This window comes from Canis aureus, chromosome 33 (assembly GCF_053574225.1).
Source record: "Canis aureus isolate CA01 chromosome 33, VMU_Caureus_v.1.0, whole genome shotgun sequence".
Classification (NCBI taxonomy): Eukaryota; Metazoa; Chordata; class Mammalia; order Carnivora; family Canidae; genus Canis; species Canis aureus.
In genome coordinates this window covers 20,094,788-20,117,641 of record NC_135643.1, presented here as the reverse complement: position 1 = coordinate 20,117,641, position 22,854 = coordinate 20,094,788, and the positions used below count along the sequence as shown (strand labels likewise).

At 38.0% G+C, this 22,854-nt stretch overlaps 1 long non-coding RNA gene across 4 annotated transcripts in view; it reads left to right on the top strand.

Moving 5' to 3' along the window:
* Positions 1–22,854, top strand: part of LOC144304375 (uncharacterized) — an 85,361-nt gene that overhangs the window by 41,621 nt on the left and 20,886 nt on the right. The window contains exon 4 of one of the 4 annotated variants that reach the window (XR_013371269.1): positions 7,703–8,044. The exons of 2 other annotated variants lie outside the window; for them this stretch is intronic. This is a non-coding gene — a long non-coding RNA (uncharacterized LOC144304375). Of the gene's footprint in view, positions 1–4,047; positions 4,789–7,702; positions 8,045–22,854 lie in introns of those variants that run through there. One more of the 4 variants, XR_013371271.1, reaches the window with a different exon arrangement.

The following is a 22,854-nucleotide window of genomic DNA, read 5'->3' as shown; positions in this document are numbered from 1 at the left end:
TCCTAATGCTGGGGACAGTCAGGACAGGGGAAATTCATACATAGGGTAAACAAGATGGTTTGGCTTGGGATTTCAGAGTTTTCACTTGTTTCTGATCTCCTAAAACAATATCTTCAAAATGTTATATGGGTCAGGATAGCATGAGGGACTGGACCAAGGATCATTTTTATAAAGTCACTAATGCTGTGTCTTTTCGATCAGATAAATGGAAATTGGACATTTAGAGGAGATTGCTGAGAAAGTAGATTACCAATAATGCTAGCAAGCTTTATTTCTAAAACACAAGCAAAAGAAAAAAAAAACATTCTTCTTAGTTTTAGTCTAGATTACAAGTTCCATAATTATATTTATGTATTATATACTCTCTTTTGGCAAAGCCCAATTTTTTGAAAAGGACTCAAATGAAGACTGCAGTCATCAGAGTTTTAGAACTTGTGACAATAGTCAAGATCTCCACACTTACCCTCAAGTAGTTCTTAACTTTTTTAGTCACTGCTTTCCTATTTCAATGGTAGTCATAGAAACTTGCTGAATATGCTGGACAATGCAATCAGAGCACAACTCTGATTAGTCACAAGCTCTGTGAGATTATTTATTTATTTGTTCCAAATAGAGTTAATACCTCAATTGAAATAGATTTTCAAGTTCTGGGCCACTATAAATCTTATAACTGCTCATCTTTCTTTTGTTGTCATTAGGTGCTTGAGAGCCCATATTTAATATGTGAAAAATCTTTACAATGAGTGTTTTTTAGATTCACCTTGATATGGCTCTACTGTGTTCGACCTTGTGTTTGCCCCACTTTTACAGAGTGTATATATTCACACAAAAATGAATATACACAGATGTGCACACATGCACATTATATTTTGTATATTTTGCATGTAAGAAGTGTGTTTTGAGTTTGAACTGGACAACAGTTAGCGAATTAACTAAAGACCGTTAGGCATACTGACAGGTTTTAACTCAGATCTTTCCATTTGGATCAAGTATGTGCTACTGCCATTGTTTGAAATCTCCTGATAGGTGGTGCTGGTGGTTTATTTTAGCATGCTAAAAATGGGTCAGATATTTCTTTCTTTCTTTTTGCCCCCCAGATCTCATGGGTTTTGTTTTGTTTAATAGATTCTTTCAAAAAGGTGGGATTGAAGCCTTTTGTTAAGTTCAAGCCCAGTAATCACAAACAATGTAGAAGGTAATGGTGTGTGATAGACAGAGTTTGCTCTTCTAAGGATTTCAGTTGCACTTCAGTTTTTACATTCAGCAAATGAGAGTGCCTTTAAAATCTCTCATCTGTATATAAAAGTGAGTAAAAAAAATGGAAAAGAATAGAAGCTATAGCCGCAGAATTTATGATGGAAAACTAGAGAACAACAGGGCATTATGGGTCCACGGAAAAAAGAGAAATATATTTTTAATATGAAAAAAAAAAAAAAAGAAGCCTAAATAAACCTCTAAAAAAAGCCCTTAGGGTCACATTTTATATCACATGTGTTTAGTACAGATAATTTACAAGCGTGTTTGATCGTAGTGGTGTCAGAATGAGCCTGCGAGGAGGGAATGTAGTGACTGGAAGTGTCTGGGCACCTTCGCCGCCGTCCGCGGGCCCAGCAGGCTCTCGAGCCACGGGCCGGAGGCTCCTTCGGGGAGCGCTGGGCGTCCAGGCAGCCCCCCCCCCCCCCCCGCCAGGCAGCCCTCTCCGCCGCAGCCCTCCTCCCCCAGCAGCCCTCCCTCGCAGACCCCCCCGCAGCCCTCCCCCACAGCCCTCCCTCGCAGACCCCCCCGCCGCCCTCCCCCCGCAGCCCTCCCCGCCGCAGCCCTCCTCCCCCAGCAGCCCTCCCCCGCACTCCCCCCCCCGCAGTCCTCCCCCGCAGCCCACCCCGCCGCAGCCCTCCTCTTCCGCAGCCCTCCCCGCAGCCCCCCCCTGCAGCCCTCCTCCCCTGAAGCCCTCCCCGGCAGCCCTCCCCGCCGCAGCCCTCCTCCCCCAGCAGCCCTCCCCCGCACCCCCCCAGTCCTCCCCCGCAGCCCACCCCGCCGCAGCCCTCCTCCTCCGCAGCCCTCCCCGCAGCCCCCCCCTGCAGCCCTCCTCCCCCGCAGCCCTCCCCGGCAGCCCTCCCCGGCAGCCCTCCACCCCGTAGCCCTCCCCGCAGCACCCCCCCGCAGCCCTCCTCCCCCACAGCCCTCCCCCACGCAACCCTCCCCCGCCGCCCTCCCTCGCAGACCCCCCCAGAGACCTCCCCCCCACAGACCTCCTCCCCCGCAGCCCTCCCCGCCGCAGCCCCCCCTCCCCCGCAGCCCCCCCTCCCCCGCAGCCCTCCCCAGGGGAGCCCTTGGGGCCCGCCCCGCCCCGCCCCGCCCCCAGGTCCGGGGCTCCCTGCCCACGCTCTGGACGCTCCGAGCCTCCTTAGTTACTCAGCGCACACACGGCTGTATCCTGCCTTCGGATTTCAAAGTCCTAATTAAAATTCTTTTACTATCAGGACTGGATTTTTTTTTTTTTTAAACTATAAATCTAGTTAGAAAATAACTGAGACAGAGAAGACTTGGGCTGATTTAAGCTATTTATTATTCCTCCCTGTAAAAAGCAAAGGGTAATAAAAGAGGAGAGGGATAAGAACAAAAGCCAGGAGCTCGTTATTCCCGGGTTAAAACTTGGAGGTGAAGCCTGTGTATCCCGAAACCCTCCACTGGCCCTGTTAGCTGCCCCGTCACAAAGTGAGAGCACGGGAGAAATGAGATGATCCTTTTCTTTTTTTGTTTTTATGATAGTCACAGAGAGAGAGAGAGAGGCAGAGACACAGGCAGAGGGAGAAGCAGGCTCCACGCACCGGGAGCCCGACGTGGGATTCGACCCCGGGTCTCCAGGATCGCGCCCTGGGCCACAGGCAGGCGCCAAACCGCTGCGCCACCCAGGGATCCCGAAATGAGATGATTCTTCTTCACCTTAGGTGCTTAGAACCGAGCGAGGCTCCTATTGTCTCCACTTGTCTGTCGAGGCCCGTACCTGTACCCATCCTTCTGTTCTCATGAAGGGATCTCAAACACGCCACTGTGGCATAACAATTATTTTAAGCACTTGAGTTTCTGAAATCTCTTATCTGCCTAAAAGCAGAGCCTCCCAAAAGAATCCAATTGTCATAAATCCCCTCCCGGAGAGCAACCAGGAAAGACTGATTCTTATCACCAGAGACAAAAAGACAAAAAAAAAAAGTTGCAGCACTCGGAAAAGACCTACCTTGTCACAAAACTATCACCTTGCCCATCTGTTCTCCTAAGGGCTTATTTATTTTACCAAAATGTCATTTGTTTTCCCTTAAGTGTCTTTCTCTCTACACCCCCTTCTAAGAATTTATTTTACTTCCGTAAGTTTTCTTCTCCCTATCCCCTTAGTCTATGAGCCCTAAATTCTAAGCACCACACTGAGTCGTATTTCTCGTTGAACTCTCTTATGCTCTACTTTATGTATTAAAATCGTTTTTTTTGTCTTCCTAACCCATCTTCTGTCAGTTGCATTCACAGGTCCCCAAGAATTAACTAAGAGGGTAGAAGTTTTTCCTTGAAAATAGTACTTTACGCTTACACTTAACAGTTTTAGAAGTTCTGTCATTTTTCTTTAGGTGGCTTCCAGAGACCAGTGTATTATACAACTTCATCTACGTGCATTTAAAAAGATGAAACCATAACACGTATACTCATATTTATATATATATACACATAAATCAATTCCTTGTAATTTTCACATGTTTAATTATATAAAACTCTTATTTATGAGATACCTTTAAAAAAGGGAATCATGAAGAGTTTAGTAAAAACTCTGGAGTCTGGTTAATGAAGATTTTTCCCAAATCCATTCTTACTGCAAAATCCAGTGATTCAAAGGAGATTACATTTTTAATAATGCTCAGAAAACTTTAACTTCATATTACCAAAGACTTATTGATTTGGTACTTTCCTTCCCTTTCCATTTGTTCATAGCTTGAAGTCCTAGAGAAAGACAGAAATTTGGCTCTCAATTTTTATTCCTTTCTTATTATCTGTTTGTTTTAGGCCCTGGCTGGCTAATTTATGGATGATGATTAAAAAACACAGCATCCAAGCAACACCTAGCAAAGGGCATGTGGGTATGGATGTATGAAAATCTGAACTTAAAATGAAATAAAAACAAGACACTGGACAGTGTGAAGAATCCTTCATTCTGCAATAGGAAGCTTGATAAGAGTCTTTTTTTTTTTTCATTTAGCAAAATGTCTAATCATGTGACTCCCCTATATAATAGTCTTCATGATATTGCCGAATCATTTAACATGGCATTCAAACCTAATTATCTTTCTTCCCATCCTCCTTTATAGCCCTGTCATAGTGCTTATCACATTCTATTATGCTTTTCTGTTTACTTTTTGTCTTCCCCACTAAATTAATATTCCATCAAGACAGGAGCATTTAATGCCTCTATCCCCAAAACGAATACAAATTATATCTGTATGCCAGCATCTAACTTCTTATATGTTTAGCACACAGCAGGTGCTCAATATATGTGCATTGAATGGACTCATATCTAAAATGCCTCCTCTGATCTTTCTGCCTGCTTAGCTCTTATACTTCCATTAATATTAACTTCAAAAAATTATCTTTGTAATTGCTAGCCTGGTCTCACAGGCAGAATTAATCACATACTCATCTTTGCCTCCATGGCACTGTGGTCATAGCACCAGTATTGCACCTAAAGATCATATTTTAATTGTTTATTTCTGTATCTCCTTTCAGATAAGAACTAGGTCTAATTTATTTTTATTGCCTGAATCTAGCATTGTGTGTAAGAAAAAAATGACTGAATAAATGTCTGTAAAATGAATAAAGGAACAGTCTCCATGGCAGGAGATATATGAGGTTTTGTTTCCTTAGTGCTGTGGGGTGGAATCGTGTCCCACAAAATAATATGTTGGTGTCTTGACTCTTAGTACCTCAGAATGTGATTTTATTTGGAAATAGGGTTATTGCAGAAGTAACTAGTTAAAATAAGATCATGCTGGAGTAGGGTAGGCCCTTAATCTAATATGGCTAGAATCCTTATATGAAGAAGAGACAGACTCAGAGGCAAGATGGCCACGAAGACAGTAGCAAAGACTGAAGTTGTGCTATAACAAGCCAAGGAATACCTGGGGCCACCAGAAACTGAAAGATCCAAACAAAGATCCTCCTCTAGGGCCTTTGAAGGGCATATGACATTGTTGACACCTTGGTTTTAGACTTTGAACCCCCAGAACTGTGAGATAACAAATTTTTCTGGTTTTAAACTATGCAGTTTGTGATACTTTGGTAGAGCAGTGCTAGGAAATTAATAAGACACCTGGTATATTTAAACTGTCATATTTCCCCCCCCCCCAAAAAAAAAATAAGATTTGGAGCTATACCTAAAATGGAATTGGTTTAGGCAAGCAAATGTGGTATTTAATGATTGTTTCTGTTCTGTAAGGTACTGTATGGTGTTGATGCGTCCCCAACACAGCATCCACCTGAATTGTAAGCTCCTTGAAATGAACAAATGGATGAACATGTATTTATAAGCTACTGGGTACTAGTAACATAGAAATGTAATGCCCTTTGTTTCAAATGTTTCAAAATTTGGAAGAAACTGCCTTGAGAATCATAAAAAAAGTGATAGTATATTTTAACTTGGAATCTTCAGTGACTGGAGGACACAAAATAGAAGACCATAGATTCATCTATCATCCATTCATTCATTATCACCTGTTTCAGGGGTATAGCAGTGAACGATACAGTGAAGATCCCCTCTCCTGGGGACTGCCTTCTATAGGGGTACAACAGAAGAAAAGCTCCAAATATAGGATATATATTTGGATGATGCTTTGAAAGAAAATGAAGTGGGTTAAGAAGATGGAGATTATTGGAGTAAGGATGCTCTTTTAGTTGGAGTTGTCAGATGAAGTGTCTTTCATAAGGTAGCATTTGAATGGAATGAAGAAATGAGTCATTTATATGGATCTATATGTGGGTATATATGTATATATTCATGTATATATTATGTTGCATATATATATTCCTTTGAATGAGTTCATTGATGGGTTGGTTGTAAACAGAGGAGTAATATAATCTGACAGGATTTCAGTGTCTTTCTGGCAGTGTAGGGGAGAATCATGGGGTGAGCGAGGGTAGAAGTCAGTGGAAATTGCAGCAATCTCTTTAAAGAGCAGGTCATGGTGATTTGAACTAGTGTGAGAAGTGGTTGGCATTGGGATGTATTAGGAAAATGGAATCCAAGATTTGCAGATGAGGTATGATGTAGCCATGAACTGAGTTTTGTCAGACAAGTAAACATTATGATGAAGGGAATGGTGAAGGTGAAGTCTAGGCTGCTTCCTAGGAATTGAAACCAGGAGGAGACTAAATAATTTAAATACCCCTGCAGCCACACAAAAGCAGGAGCCTAAGAGAGAAAATGAAAATGTGACACAAAGTGAGTATTTCATTAATGATGAATCCCTTCTATTTTGAATATTCTGAAAAAATATATAAACAAATGAGACCCTCAAAATTAGAGAGCTCATTACCAGCTCTACGAAACTTGCGTTGAGAATACTGAAGAAGCTGGGCAGAAAAGTCTTAACAAAAGCAAATCAATAATTCAGAGTCTCTTCATGCACTTTAGTTAATAAAGGAAGGGGTTTTGAGAAAATCCATGGCACATTGGCACTATCAAGAGCCTATGAAATGCACTTCTGAGTTCTCTTCAAATAGATTCTATAGATACTGGACTCTTAGGAGAAAAAGAAGTGCTAGAAATATATCTAGTTATCTCTGAGACAAACGGAGCAGACCAACTCTATAACTAATTTCACCTTTACTCCTATTTCAAGCCAAATGCTCCTAAATATGGGCCCATCCAGTCAATAATGAATTCCTATGATCCTGTATGTATTTGAAGCTATGCTTTAGTTTTTCTCCGTTGTCTTTACTTTTCATACTTCCATTTTTTTTCCCTTTGTACTTTTTTCACAACACTTTGAAGAACCAGCCTTGTTGAAAATAATCTCGATCTCAAATAATCTCTCTCTATCCTCCTTCAGTTTGGTATTACTTTCCTTTTGGGGGCTGTCTTGTCTCAGCCCTATAGATGACTTATTTCAGGCCATGAGTCTTGCCCTTTGCACCTTTCAGGCCATTATTAATCATTTCAAAGATTTTACAGAGGAATGCTAAAGGAAAATGTTATTTGAAGGACTTGGGCTGTGCATTACTATTTTGGCCTTGACAAATACCCATCGGTAATGAAGACTTCAAAGGGCCTTCATTAGGGCCTCAGAAAGGAACAGCGGGGAAAGTTAATTACCTGGAGCCAAAAATTCTATTTTCCTTTTAACAACCCAGGGCTGCACTTTAAAGGCAATCAAATGGAGTGCTGTTTGGCAAATAGTCAGCCTTTCTTGAAATGCTGTGTGTAATTAGATGCTCTCCTGTCTGTCATTAAAGACAAATTGTTTGTAAATGGTTAACATTTGAGTGCTGCACGGTGTCTTCAACCTTTATCATAATTATATTGCCAATATTGACCGAGATATTCTAAACTGAGAAATGGGAGCTTATGGCAAGCCTAATTGCTTGATAATGAATTACTGCTGCTCTTTAAAAACAAAAAACAAAAACCTCACTATTTATTTATTTATTTTGCCCTCGTTTTCTTTAGGGGTTTTGACATTTGCAATTCAAATTTACTAGGAAGAAGTCTTCTGTGGAAAGAATCATCCATCCCCTGACAGTGGCTAATTTTGTTCCTAATTGGGGCTGTGAACCATTGAAAGAAAAAGGAAAAAACTTTCAACCCTGTCCAAAATCCACTGGTTTGAAAGAAACCCAGATGTCATTAGTGTGTCAGTGCTCCCTGATGAGAGATAAGGATGAATAAAGCATTTTTGACTTTAGAGGAGGTGATATCATCAGCTTCTCCTATGCTTGATAGTGATTTATTTCATCATATTATAATTTAATGCACTACTCTTATTCAGTTACTAGTCACCCTGCATAAAATTAGGCAGTCCAGAAAAAAAGGGCACAAGAACCATGCTCTGACCTTACGGTGATAACTGATGTAGCCTCTTCCTCTTTCAAATGCTCAGTTTTCAAACTGCCGCTTGTGCCTATTTCATTTGTATTTTCTTTTATCTTAACTACTAAGGGGCTCTAGGACAAGTTTTTTGTTCAGAATTCTGAACAAAATAATATGGGATGTTCCTGGTTTTAAAATATAGGCCATGTTGTTTTTCGGTGGTAATTATCATCATTAAAACTGAATGGTTCAAGGTGCAGATATCAAATCTATTACAGGGATAATAGCATAGCCCAAATGCTCATTTCTCCATCATCTCTCTGATGAAACTTCTATTTACTAATACATAGTAAACTATAAACAATAACTTAGCCATGAGTTATTTAAAGGTCACCGCATGCTAAGGAGCATGCTAATCACTTTTATGTATTTTCGTTTTAATATTCACAATAACCCTAAGAAATAGATATTATTCTTACTCTTTTATAAATGAAGAAACTAAGGCTTGCAGACATTATTTTCCCTGGACCTACAACTAGTAAATGGCAGAGCCAGAAATCTGAGCGGTTTGTGTGTTTCCAAAGTCATGTTCTTCCACATAGACAATTATTACCTAATTCTCTAAACATTATGTTCTATTATTTTCCATTTTTACAAAAACAGCATTATAAAAACTGTGGAAACACAATATTGGAGGCTCTTGACAAACCATGTACATTAATCTTCACTACCGTTACTAATCAAAGTTGACTGCTTAACCATTGTCTATATTTAATGTGTATGTCCTGAAATTACAGGCAAAATCTAGAGTTGGAGATCCACAAGCCATGGCTCCCTGGCTGATGCCTGTATTTGCAAGTAAAGGTATATTGAAACATGGCCATCCCCATTCACTTATATATTGTCTATGACTGCTTTCATATAACATTGTGAAGGACTCCAGAATATACTACTGTGACATAAGGATTATGTTGAGCTGAAGACATTTGAGAGTTAAGAGATGTAAAAAAGGCTTTGTTTAAACTCCCCTTCCAAAAAGCAAAGCGTCCCCAAAGAATTCAATTGTCATAAATCCCTTCCTCAGAATTTCATAACCTGGGAAGATGACTTCTATCAAGGAGATAAGAAGTCAGCACTGGGATAAGAAATTGTCTAAAAGGAAATTGTTACAAAACTCTCATATCTCCTATCCATTTTCCTGAGTGTCCATTTGTCTTTCCTAAGAGAGATTTGTTTTCCCATAAATGCCCTTTGTCCTCCAACTTTTCCCACATTAAAATGGTATATAAGCCCCAAATTCTAACCTTTTCTTTAAGCCACAGTTTTCTGTGAGTTGTCCTGTGAACAAACAAGAATTAACCTTGTCTTTTCTCTTGCTAATCTGCCTTTTGTCAGTTTAATTTGCTGGCCCTAAGTACAAACTTAAGAGGGTTGAGGAGAGTTTTTCCTCCCTGACAAATGTGATGTCAAATTGTTGCAACAGAGATCCTGTGGCCTATGAAGCCTAAGATGTTTTGCTTTATCTGGCATTTCAGAGAAAGTTTGCTGACCTCTCAGGAGGCTGAGAGATCATTCAGAAAGGGGATATATAGATCTTCACTATCTTTTAGCTTACTTCACAATGAATATGAAGTTTATATGAAAGCACAGAACCATGTTATTTATTTGCAAATAATCATGTAGATGCTGAAGGAAATACATAAGCTTGTTTACTGCCATGTTGGCAATGTGATCATTGGCAGTAAGAACCTAGATGGCTATTTCTTGTCTTAAAGGAAGTTACTGTATCATTGTTATAAAATTTCTTTCTATCAAATGTGCCTGATTTAAGTTACAATCAGATATCTAGTGTGTAGTATATATGTGACACAATAAATATTCAAAGACACATCTAGAAAATCGTTAACTTCTGTTTTTAAACTGTTATAAAGCGTGATTATTTAATAATTACCTATGCATGCTTCCTCTTCTGCGAATTGTCTATTCAAATCTTACTGGCCTCTTCATAAATATTTATAGACACTCTATATATATGACTATGTACTTTTAATGCTACATAGCTATATACTTCTTTTGTAGAAAGATTTCTTTTTTTTAGGATTTTACTTATTTATTCATAGAGACAGAGAGAGAGAGAGAGAGAGAGAGGCAGAGACACAGGCAGAGGGAGAAGCAGGCATCATACAGAGAGCCTGACATGGGACTCTATCCAGGGTCTCCAGGATCACGCCCTGGGCTGCAGGCGATGCCAAACCGCTGTGCTACTGGGGCTGCCCTGTAGAAAGATTTCTTATAATGCTAGTAATACTTATCTGTGTTTCTGTTTCTGATTTTTTCAGTCATTTATACTTCTAGAAGTTTTTTTTTTTTTAAGATTTTGTTTATTTATTTATTCATGACAGACATAGAGAGAGAGGTAGTGACATAGGCAGAGGGAGAAGCAGGTTCCATGCAGGAAGCCTGATGAGGGACTTGATGCCCTGAGCCAAAGGGCAGACGCTCAACAGCTGAGCCACCCAGGCATCCCAACTTCTAGAAGTTCTTAATCTATCCTGTAATTTTCTGTTAAATTATATTTTCTTATAAGATGCTATTGTTTGATTATTTTCCTATTAGTTCTTTATTCACACATATAGATCTATGTAGAAATTTTTTAAGTGGTATGACCCAACACAAACACACACACATATATTTTACTTTCTCCATATGCTACCAGCCACCATTTCTACCACTGCCACAATGAAATAGTTAACCAAATGCCTTGATAAAACAAGGCTTCACTTTCCTCTTCTGGAAGAAAATAGACTGGCTAGGGATTGAGAACCTGAAGAAGAACACAGTGGTGAGTGTTTCTGGTTTTCTTTTTATCTCTTGAATCCCAGACTTGGAGCAGAAGATACCAGCAACCCAGAAACAAACTTCATCAGAGTTAAAAGAATTGAATTATACAGAATGTGTTCCTTGACCATGATGGAATCAAAGCAGAAATGAGTAATGGAAAGGTAATAGAAAAATCTCTAAACACTTGGAAACTAAACATACTTGTTAATAACCCATGGGTCAAAGAAGTTGACTCAAAAAATACATGGAACTGAAAATAAAAATATAACATATTAAAATTTGTGTGACAGAGCTAAAGCAGCAGAGCTCTATAAACAATAAGAAAACATAATTAATTATTTTAAAATAACCCAAATAGAAATCTTCATGCCCAGATGGTTTCACTGGAAAATCCTACCAGAGTTTAAAGAAGTAATAACACCAACTTTGCACAGTCCTGCCTAAAAAATAGAAATGGAATTCATTTTATGAAGCTAGTATTTCCCTCATACCGAAACCAGATGACAATATAAAAAGAACTACAGTCCAATGTTCCTCACAAAAATCAATGCAAAAATCCTCAGAAATACCTGCAAAAATGTCAGCAATATATAAAAAGAATTCTACATCACGACCAAGTGAGGTGTATTCCAGAGATGCAATGATGGTTCAAATGCAAAAATCAAATATCATTTACCATAATAAGGCTAAAGAAGAAAAATTATATGATCAATTAATACAAAAAATAGTTAGTAAAAAAATCAATACCAATTCCTGATAAAAATCTTAGAAAAGTAAGTATATAGAGAAACTCCCACAACTTGATGATGACCACCTATATAAAACAACAAGAAAACAAACCTGCCGTGGTTAACCTTATGCTTAATGGTACAGGACTGAATGTTTTTCCTCTAAGATTAGGAAGAAAGCAAGGATGTTCACGCTCACCACACTTAGTCAACACAATGTTGGATATTCTAGCTAGTGTAAGAAAGTTTGGTTCTGTATTATTTTTATTTTCCTCTTTAAATTTCTTATATTTGTCAGTGAACATGTGGGCTCTTTCCATAGTTTGGCTGCTGTGGACATTGCTGCTATAAACACTGGAGTTCAGGCGCCCCTTCAGATCACTGCATTTGTATCTTTGGGGTTAATGCCTAGTAGCACAATTGCTGGGTCATAGCTTAGCTCTATTTTTAACTTCTTGAGGAATTTCCATACTGTTTTCCAGAGAGGCTGCACCAGTTTGCAATACAACCAACAGTGCAAGAGGGTTCCTTTCTCTCCACATCCTTGTCAACACTTGTTTCTTGTATTTTTTGTTTTAGCCACTCTGACAGGTGTGAGGTGATATCTCAATGTAGTTTTGATTTGTATTTCTTTGATGATGAGTGATGTTGAGCATCTTTTTATATGTCTGTTAGCCATCTGTATGTCTTCTTAGGAAAAACGTCTATTCATGTCTTCTGCCCGTTTTTTAGTGGGATTATTTTTTTGGGGGGGTGTTGAGTTTGATAAATTCTTTATATATCTTAGATGCTAGCCCTTTATCTGATATATCATTTACAAATATCTTCTCCCATTCTGTAAGATGCCTTTAGTTTTGACTTTGTCTTTTTGACAATGCTGCATGCCAGTCACCAAGGATGCTGCTACTTTGCAGTATTTATCAATAAATGTTTCTTGAATAACACATTAGCTCTCTTAATAGTTACAGCAAGGAGAGAAGATCAAATGTGTAACTTTCTAAGTTTATAGGGGCCAGGTTTTGTGTCCTCAATTTTAGTTTCTAGTCGCTTGCTATTGGATCAGAAAAGTGGCAATGATATTTGTAGTATAGTTTTGTATTTAGCAAGCTCTCTTTTTTAAGTTTGGTTCTATTGGGCTTTCTTTTAGATAACCATATCATCTGAAAATAAAATTTAGTTTTAAGTTCACAGAAATAATTATGGATCCTAGAAATAAATCCAAATATGGGTCTCCAAACTGGTATTGTACAGGTGCCATGGTAAAGGATATTGTGTTGCTTCTGATCTTGAAAAATGTTTCTAGTCTGGTGTTTGCTTAAAATGTTTTTAGTAAATACTCTTTGTCAGGTGAAAGGCCCCTTTAGTTCATAATTTTCTGATCCTTACTGTTATAAAATTGGCTTTGAGCTTTATCATCCGTCTATTGAGCTAATCATGTGATTTTAATAGTTTAGGCCACTTATTGCCAAATTGCATTAATAAATTTTCTGATGATGAACCATCTATGCATTCCAGAATTAAATCCTACTTGCTCTGATGTATCCATTTTTAATATAACATTGTGGTCATTTTCCTCATAATTCACTTAGAAATTAACTGCTTATAAGGTGAGAGTAGTCCTATAATTTTGTTTTCTTCAATAGATTGATCAGACTTCATTAGCTTCCTACTCAGTGCTAAACCCTATATCTTCTCTGTCTCTGGTGTTCATTGTATAAACTTTGCTGTTATGTTTTGGCTGCTATATCTTTCAGGCCAGTCATCTTCACAGTGTCTCCTTGCTTGCTATGAACAGCATTTGGTCCTTGGCCTGAATGTGTTGAGTTTTAACTAGGTGTGCTCTGGTCTGCTTGCAAGGTCAGTCCTGATACCAACTCCACCAGAACTGAGGCCCTGCAGTATTGGTGTGGCCAGGAGATGTGATGTAGGCAAGGTTTGTGCTGGTGCTCTGGGGGATAGCCCTGCTGTTCTGGAACTGAGGCAAGCTTGACTGAGAAGAGCAGTCCTGCCAGAACACAGAGGGGTGGGGCTTGGTGTAAGCAAGTTAAGCAGCCACTGTCCATGCCTAGCTACTTCCCTCGGGTGACTCTGTGTTTATGCTGGAGGGTGGGAGAAGGAAATGGAGTGAGGCAGTTCTTTTGTTCCTGGAGCAGCTTCTTCTTGAACATTGCCTCTCAGGGACTCCCTTGGGAAGAGCAAATAATCTCTTCATGTGTGTTCCAGGCATTCTTCAGATTGCTATTTCCACATTGTCTGCCCCTGGGTTGTTTACCTGCCTTCCTTCCAGGCGTAGGGCAGTGCCTTCATGGCTTCATCCCAACCAAGCCTAATAACCTTTAAAACTTAGGTTTTAAGCCTGGCTGGTTGCAAGAACTCACAAAAATCAGCCCCTGTTGTTTTCCAAGCCAATGGCTTTGGGGAAAGGCTCTCCTTTTGTGTTCCCCTGTGCATTCCCCTCTCTCTCACCTTACTCTGAAAGCACAGCTGCTTCCCCTCCACAGCATCCATGATCCATTTCTTCCCTGGACCCCATCTCTGCACTTCAACCTTCTTTGATGTGGTCTCTTCTCTCTCTTTAGTTGTGGAGTTTGTTCTGTGAGTCTTCAGTTTGATTTCTGGTGTATTTAGGATGATTTGAAAGTATCTAGCTGTGTTCAGGGATGAGATGAGCCTCGGGTCCTCTTATGCCACTGTCATTTTCTGATTCTGGAATAGAACAATTTTGAAAAAGAAAACTAAAGTAGGAAGAATCACTCTACCCAATTTCAAGACTTATTACAGAGCTGTAGTAATCAAGACTGCATTATATTGGCAGAACAATAGACACATAGATCAATGGAAAAAAAAAAAAACCCAGAAAATCTAGGAGTAGCCCCATACAAATATGCTCAGCTGAATTTTGACAATGATGGAAAAACTATTCATTAGAGAAAAGATGGGCTTTTAAAATATGGAGCAATTGGAAATTCATAGGTTAAATATATACATAAATAAATAAGGACATTTTGACCAACATCTCAGACCTTATGTAAAAAATTAACTCAAAATGTATTGCGGACTTAACTGTAGAACATAAAATTATAAAACATAAACAAATTGAAGAAAGATTTTAGTATCTAGGGCTAGACCAAATAATCTTAAGAGTAGGCACCAAAAGCACAATCCATAATAGGAAAAAAATGATAAAATATATTTCAAAACTAAAATATCTTACTCTTGAGAAGATCTTGCTAGAACAATGAAAGGACAGGCTACAGACTGGGAAGACTGGGAGAAAACATTTGCAAATCACACATTCAATAAAGGACTATTATCTAGAATATACAAGGAACTTTCAAATCTCAACAGTAACAAAAAAACAAAAACAATTCCATTAGAAAATTGGCAAAAGACATGATAAGATATTTTGTCATTGAGGATACACAAATGGCAAATAAGTATATGAAAAGATGTATGATGTCATTAGCAATTAGGGAAGGGAAATTGGAATTAAAACCACAACGAAAGGGATGCCTGGGTGGCTCAGCGGTTGAGCATCTGCCTTTGGCTCAGGGCGTGATCCTGGAGTCGTGGGATCGAGTCCCACATCAGGCTCTCTGAATGGAGCCTGCTTCTCCCTCTGCCTATGTCTCTGCCTCTCTCTGTGTGTCTCATGAATAAATAAATAAAATCTTAAAAAGAAAAAAAAAGCTCCTACTGAAAAGAAATGCTAATTAAAAAAAAAGTAAAATAAAAATAAATAAAATAAAACCACAATGAGATATCACTAACACCTACCAAAATGGATAAAGTTAAAAATAAATATCAATGATACCAAGGTCAAGGATATGGAGGAATTGGATGACATATACATTGCTGGTGGGAATATAAAGTAGGAATAATCTGGATGCCTTTCTTTTTTTTTTAAGATTTTTAATTTACTTACCTACCAAAATGGATAAAGTTAAAAATAAATATCAATGATACCAAGGTCAAGGATATGGAGGAATTGGATGACATATACATTGCTGGTGGGAATATAAAGTAGGAATAATCTGGATGCCTTTTTTTTTTTTAAGATTTTTAATTTACTTATTTTAAAGAGAAAATGAGAGAGCAAAAGTATGGGGAGCAGCAGAGGGAGAGGGAGAAGCAGGCTCTCTGTGGAGCAGGGAGCCTGATGTGGGGCTCCATCTCAGGGCTCTGGGATTGTGACCTGAGCCAAAGGCAGGTGCTTAACTGACTGAGCCACCCAGGTGCCCCCGGATATCTTTTAGTAGATGAATGGTTAAAGAATTCTACTCAGCAATAAAAAAGAGCAAACTCCTGAAATACATAACAACCTGGATGGATCTCCATAGAAGTGTACTGACTGAAAAAAAACTTCAAAGATATGCTTTCATTTATATAACATTTTTAAGATGACATACTTATGGAAATGGATTACAGATTACTGGTTGTCAGAAGAAGGAGACAGTGGAAGTGGGAAGGTAGTAGGGGTGAACATAAAAGAGCAACAAGAAGAATTCTGGCAATTACACTGTTTTATACCTTGATATTATAGATCTTGAGATCCTGGTTAGGATGTTGTATTATAGTTTTGCAAGTGGTACTACTGGGGGACCCTGGATTAAGGGTACATAAGATACTACTGTATTATTTCTTACAATTATATATCAATACACCTCACAGTAAAAATATCTCAAAATAAAAAATATCATTCTAAAAAATGGCCTTAACTGGCTATTCCACCAAAAGAACTTCCTGGATGAGGCTTACTCTTTAAAACTACATAATGAATTTCTCTTACAACTTCCAAATCCAAATTAATAATTCAGCCTAAAAAATGTTTTTTTTAATGCTTATTACAATCAAAATAGTGTTAAATAAAATGGTTTGGCTGTGATACTGGATGTGAGGCGGTATGCTAGGAGCTTACAATATATGGAGGGAGACAGAGATATGCACAAATAACTATTCTAAGGAAAGTAATAGCAAAGCAAATGCGATGGTTGAAATCTGAGGAAAATATAATAAAATGAAATGAGAAGGATAGATTATCTATACCTATGAGCTAGAAATGTCTTAAGAATTGGTGTAGAGGAGAGTAGATTGTATGACCTGGGCAGGGCTTAAGAAGATCAGAAGTATTTCCTTAATTATACAAATGTTTTCATCTTATTGTGCTGTTGGCTAATAGACGCTTCTGAGAAAATCTGGATTTTGTGGAAGTGCTCCTATGATGTCTCATATTTGCTAATTTCCATTCAGAGCCACAAGTTACATGTGCCATGATGGCAATGTTAATAATTCCCCTTATAATTCTTGTAGAAGGGATGCTGGCCTTCTCTTTTCATGCACAACTTTCAAGGTAGACTTAGTGTCCAAAAACCACTTAGCGATTGCCATGTAATGAGGTGTCAGTGTGGTCAAGTAGGACAATGAACCAAAGTGAAAGTAACTACCAAGCCTTTTTTCACTTACTGTGACAGTGCAAACAAAAGGCAGAAAAACAGGTACCACTCTCAGCCCCCTGGTGGTCCATTTCCCCGCTAGAACAGCACAGGGTGAGGGTCAGGTGGATGAAACAAAAATGGGAGGAATCATCTCACTGATGAGAAGCCCCCAAGGAAAAACTCCTCCCTTTTATGGACCTGTGGGCCAGGGGAGAGAAAGGGGAGAGGCTAGAAGTGAGAAAATGCTGAATCAAGGTGAATAAAAGTGCCTCAGCTGAGACCCCCAATAGGAAGGCCTCCAAATGGAGAAGACTGGGTGAGGAATGCAGATATGCATATGAGAATATGAACATGATTGGGCCATGGAGAGGGTGGGGCTGAGTCATACCCCCACATCCCCACCCTTATGTGGCCTGTTGGGTCCAAAAGTGCAAGGTCACACATAGGATTGGGGCCTGGAGCTAGACTCCTTAGTGTCCAAACAGCATTTTGACTTCGGAAAGATCTCTTTGAGTCCTACAGACACATCTGAAATTTTTACTGAACAATTCAGGTAGTAGAATTAGTAGAATGGTTTTTCCTACTTATTTTTTTCTATTTATTTTTGCTATAGTGTCAAGAAATGCTAGGTTTGGGCATGATTAAGAATTTAGCAACATTATGTGTAAGCAAGCATGAATAGCTCAGTAATTTTATTTTTCCAGAAACGTATTAAGTAATTTAGAATTTAATTTAGTTAAATAAGTAAGCCTTGAATCCTGTCAAAAACTCCAATTTTTTGAACCATCCTGGTTAAGAAACAATGGCGATTAGAAAGTGCCATACCCAGGAACACTCAGGGTACCCCCTGACCTTTCTTTAACGTGTTTCATTCCTGGTGTATTGTTGACACTTTAAAAACAGATGCTTCTAGTGTGGACAATACAACAATTCCAGGTGATGTGCATTATTTCAGTGTTCTGCTTTCGAGACAGTAAATTTATAGTAGGAAGCTTATATTAAATTGGTCATAAAAATATATACTTCTCTACCACCCACAGCCTAAAAATTATGGCTAGTACCAGATGTTTATTAGTGGGAATAAAGAGCTTAATTTTGGAAATAAGAATTAGATAACACTCAAATGTGAGAATATTAACTTTTACAAATTCTTGATATTGAAGGTGAAATGCAGGCTTATTCTTGCTACTCATTCCTAGAAGTTTTGGCTTAGGTCTCTTGATCCTTATTTTCCCTTCCAAGACAATACACAATCCATCTAATCCTTTTCCCCTAAGTAGCCTTTCATGTAGTTCAAGATGTTTTTAATTTCCTATGGAAGACCTTCTTAATTTTTTAAGATGCAAACTCTGGGGGAATAGTATTGAATTTACTAAGCACAATAGCTAAAACATCTGATATATAAGAAATGCTGAACAATTTAAAGGATGAATTTTAGATACTCCTTATATTTCCAATATACTATGTACTGTAATTTTACTATGTTAAATCCTATATTTAAAAAATTCTGTGCAAGTATATTTTTCCTGTACGTTCACACTCCTCTTTAAGTGTAGTATTTTATATATATCATATAATATTTTACATACTTATTATAGCTACATAACAATGCTTTAAAAATATGTGTATCTATTATCTATATCTATCTATCTATCTATCTATCTATCTATCTATCTATCATCATCATCTATCTATCTATATCACAGTCCTTTTCTCAAAACAGAAAGTTAAAAGAGCTTGAAAATTGAAAAGAATTGAAAGAATGCCCCTTTGGCACATTTATGCTAACAAATATTCTACTTTTTAAACTCTCTCGGTCTGGGGTATCTGTGGTGGCAGCCTTCAAACTGACTTCATATCATGAAGGAATTTCCTGTGTATAGATTGTAGAAAACTGGGAAATAAACCCATGGATGAGCACACATGAAGGAACATGGTAAAAGTCTAATCAATCACCCTTATTTGCATAGTCCTACTTCCCAAGTACATTACAAAGACTAACAGGAAAATAATGACAATGAAAGAAACCTATTAATAGAAGGCATCTTTTCAATTTTGTTTTATGTAGTTTTGTTTTTGTTCTTTGCAGCTGTAGAATACATAGCTAGATAATTATCAGAGGAGAGTATGAGGATGATAGAAAAAGGTAGATAAAATGGATTGCTCTCATTTCAAAGAATTTTCTTAAAACAATAGATTGTAATGAGTGAAAACAATTTTCTGAGTTCTGAATGTAATAAATACAGTAAAATTAATATTCAAAATTTCTAATAGTGCCTTATGAATGGCTACAAGTATCCCAGATTTATAGTCAGAATGACTGCATCATTTCTTCTTGAAACCAGAACATTTCAAGAGTGAAGAAGTGAGCTATGGGTAACTATGCCTGGGCAATAGACATACACAGATTGTTCCAGCCAAACACACTCATGTGGTCATGACTTGACAGTATTCTGTTAACTAAGATAACTACTGAATTCCATCAAGTTTCAAGAAGTTTTTGTTTCTTTGTTTGCTTTATTTGATTTCTTTCTCTTTTGTTTCTGTCTTTCATGCTGCCTGAAATGTCATTCCCCAAGATCTTCACATGGCTGACTCCTTATCATTAAAATGTTAGCTGTAATATCTCGTTTTCAGAGAGCTCTTTCCTAGAATGCCTTATCTAATGCCATCCACCCCAGTGCCCACCCACACTAACGTATCACTTTTTTTTTGTTTTCCTCTCTTCATAGTTAAGATCATGATCTGAATTTATCTCAGTTACTTATTTACTTGCTAATTGCCTGTCTCTCCGAATCAAATGTAAGACCCCTGAGAAAAGAACCTTCTAATTGTGTTGTATATTGCAAGATCTTTAGAATGTAGAAGAATTTCTGGCTCAATAAAAATGTGTTGGGTTTATGAACAAATAACTAACACACCATCATTACCATCTTATACTGGTGTTTAAATTTGCCACTATAAGGAATGGAAACTATTTTGAATTTAATGTGTATGTTATTTGACATTTCTGTTTTTATAATTTCATGGTTTTGGAAAATGTAAAGATTTGGTTCTATGTTAACTAGACTGAAGAAGTTTGGGTCATTTGAATAAAAGACAAAGATTGTGTTTTAGTATAGAATATCCTAATGGTTTCCACTTTTAATCTGTTCAGATGATAATTTAGTTTTTTAGTTCACTTTATGGCATATGAAAATAATCACAGAAATAACATGTGAGGGATTCCAAAGATGAATCCTCACATTTGCAGGTTTTACAATGAACAGCAGCCAATCTGCCTCATTAGAGAGACGTAGAAATAGCCACGTACCCTTTGTACCAAGGGGGAGATTTAACTGTTTTGTAGACCCTGGGATGTTTCTACGTCAGTTTTATCAATATGCAATTACAACTCTGAAACTCATCTATCATCTACTGTAGTGGGACACAACCTTAAATTCCAAATAGCAGATCCTTCTCCTTTCTTGCTGAACATGGCCCGTAAATAACTCTACAGAACTGTCCCTGTTATTTCAATTTTAGTCTCATCAAAATTCTTTGACAAGCACATTATATGCCACTGAAAGGAATGGGGAAAAAGCCCTCTCTGATGTGGATTGATTTTTCTGGAGACTTTAAATCTTTTTCAAATTAAAAAACATATTAGAAAGAATAAACTCTTAAGATACTACTTATAACTAGACTGAGGGGGCACCTGGATGGCTCACTGGTTGAACGTCTGCCTTTGGCTCAGGTGGTGATCCCGGGGTCCTGGGATTGAGTCCCTCATCGGGTTCCCCAAGGGAAGCTTGCTTCTCCTTCTGCCTATGTCTCTGCCTCTCTCTGTGTGACTCTCATGAGTAAATAAATAAAATCTTAAAAAAAAAAAAAAACCTAGACTGAGAAATGGCTATTCTGCAAATGAAACTTTTTGTTTTACAGGCTGTAGATTTCTTAAAACAGCTGTAAAAGAAAAATTATTTAATATAAGCTTCATTTTTTATATGACATAATTGTATAGCTTGGCCTAAATGCAGTAACAGAGCTAAAGCTCTGCATAAACAAGGTAGGGAAAATTAATATTTGAGGGATATTTTGAAAGGGCAACCGTCTAAAATTCTCTTATGCCTTATTATCCTTACTTCCCCAATTTTTCTTTGTTCCCAAAATATTACCTTTAGTTAGAATTTTATCCATAATACATCTTTGAAAAAAGATTATTCTTTCTACGCTTTGTTCTTAAGCCCTTCCATTCCATGCTTACTCTCTTTCCTATGTTATTAATAAAAGTATTTTAAGTTGCAAGTGTTCAGCAATTCCCTGGTGACATCTTTATAAACAGTATGTTAAAGGTTATTTCTAGATCTTAGTTAAATGTTATTAAGCCTTTAGGGAAAGTGGTAAGGATACTCAGAGATACAGAGTTAAAATATTTTAAATGTGAGGATTTCCCAGTTACAAATAATTAACAAGAAAAAAAAAATGTTTCTGATTCTTGAAAAGATGATCTAGCATGGCTGCTGGCTTACCGCTTAAACTTAAAACCAAAAATGGAAACGAGAATGACACTAAGGATTCAATAACTTAAGACAAATGGTAAGAAACCCCTGGGGAAAGAGGATATTTGGGGTCACATCTGCAATGTGGACACTGAGAGTACAGGTCAGGGCAAAAATAGATGCCTCAAACTGGGTGAGAGCTTTACGGTTGTGCATTTCTTTCTTCCCTTCTTAGTCAAGGAGTATGGAGGGAGAGATAATTGTCTGTACCTGCACTACTGTGGAACAGAAAAAAACAGTGGTACCACAGTAGAACTAGCCATAAGTGATAGGGAAATATCAGCATGATGTTGGGGTACAGCTGAGGTGAAGAACGTGTAGTATCTTTAGCAAATCAGTGGGTGATCTCCAAAGTATTTTCTTCTCCCACTTTGTTTAAGTGATTTTAAGTGAGAGAAGTAGATCAGGGCAAAGAATCATGCCAGAGACCAAAAAAGATATACTGGAAAATATCAGTTCAAAGAAGAGCTGCAATACTGATTTTACATTTAGCCAAAATAAAATCTAAAAGAACATCATGTTGCTCAAAGTATGGGAATTTTTGCTCCAGACAGGGTAACCTTGGGAGGGTAGCATGTGTGTGTGTGTGTGTGTGGGGGGGGGGAGTGGGTCAGAGGTGGTCAAGCAGATTGTAATAGTAGAAACTCTCTTCCCTGAGATGGATCCTGCGTATCCACACCCTATATCACCATAGGGACAAAATCTCTGTGCCGTGTTTGGCTTCTCCTTTATGTGACTAATAACCAGTCAATGAAGCTGATATATCCAGAGGAATATAAGCCCACAAGAAAGTAGTAGCTTATAAATGAAGAATGTATCAATTGAAATGAAGAAATAATTAGATGACTCATATAACTCAATAGCAAAGAAAGAAACAATCCTATTAAAAATGGACAGAGGAACTGAACTGACATTTTTTCTAAGGCACACAAATGGCCAACAAGTCCATGAAAAAGTGATCAATATCACTAAACATCAGGGAATACAAATGAAGACCATATAAGTTAATACTTCACACCTGTTAGACGAGCTGTCATCAGGATGCCTGGGTTGCTCAGTGGTTGAGCATCTGCCTTCAACTTGGGTCATGATTCCAGGGTCCTGGGATCGAGTCCTCCATCGGGCTCCCTGCAGGAAGCCAGCTTCTACCTCTGCCTGTCTCTGCTTTTCTCTGTCTCTCATGAACAAATAGATAACATCTTTTTTTTTAAAAAAAAAAGAATAACTATCACTAAGAAGACAAGAGA